This window comes from Galeopterus variegatus, unplaced genomic scaffold (assembly GCF_000696425.1).
Source record: "Galeopterus variegatus unplaced genomic scaffold, G_variegatus-3.0.2 Scaffold487, whole genome shotgun sequence".
NCBI classification, from domain to species: Eukaryota; Metazoa; Chordata; class Mammalia; order Dermoptera; family Cynocephalidae; genus Galeopterus; species Galeopterus variegatus.
The window spans coordinates 44,238-45,245 of NW_007726598.1; positions in this window are offsets into that span (position 1 = coordinate 44,238).

The window sequence follows — 1,008 nt, forward strand, 5'->3', positions numbered from 1 at the left end:
ACAAGCACCAACCCTCACTCACCTTATCCTGAGCCCAGCCCTGGAAGCACTTGTCCCTGACACACCCCACCCACCTCTTTCCTCTTCCAGCCAAGACCCTGGACAACATTCCTCATGTTTGTCCCCCGGGGTGGCCCTAAGCCCCCAGGACAAAGGGCGCACACCATTTCCTGGAGCAGGCAGGGTGGTGCCGAGGGGCTGCTGCCCAAGCTGGGGCATTTCCAAAGGGTCTGCATCATGCAGGGATCTGTAGAGCCAAGGTCACACTTGACGATGGCTGAAGGGAAAGGAGCCATCAGCCAGAAAACCCTTCCTGTGGCAGGCCAGGCCAGCGGAGAAGAAAGGGGGCTGGTTAAAAGTGCTAATCCAATTTGAGTCAGCTCACATCCAACTTCTCAGTCTTTCCCCTCCCATACCCGGTGCTCCAGCCCCTCTTACACTGAATTATTTGATTTTTTCGTAGGATTTATCACCTTCCAACATATTCAGCAATACAGTAGCCACCAGCCATATGTGGCTACTGAGGATTTGAAACGTGGCTAATGCCACTTCTTGAAATGATAATGTTTTGGATATATGGGGTTAAATTTTTAAAATAAAAAAATTTTTAACTTAAAATTTTAAATATTTAAATTATATTAAAATAAAATTAAATTATATGATTGCTAGATTAATATATTAATTATACATTAATATAGTAATTATGTTTAATAAAAGTGATTTTAATTAATAAAAACAATAATTTTCTAATTTTAAAAATTAAATAACTTCACCTGTTCCTTTTTACTTTTTTAGTGGTGCTACTGGAAAATTTTAAATTACAAATGTGGCTTACATTATATTTCCAATGGACAGGGCTGCACTGCCCTATAATTATGCATTACATTTATTGTTCATGGTCTCTCTTCTTCTGCAAGAATCTAAGTCCCCTGAGGGCAGGGCTTTCTTCTGTCTTGTCCACTGCTGTATTCCAAGTGCCTAGAATATTGCCTCATACATACAGAGTAG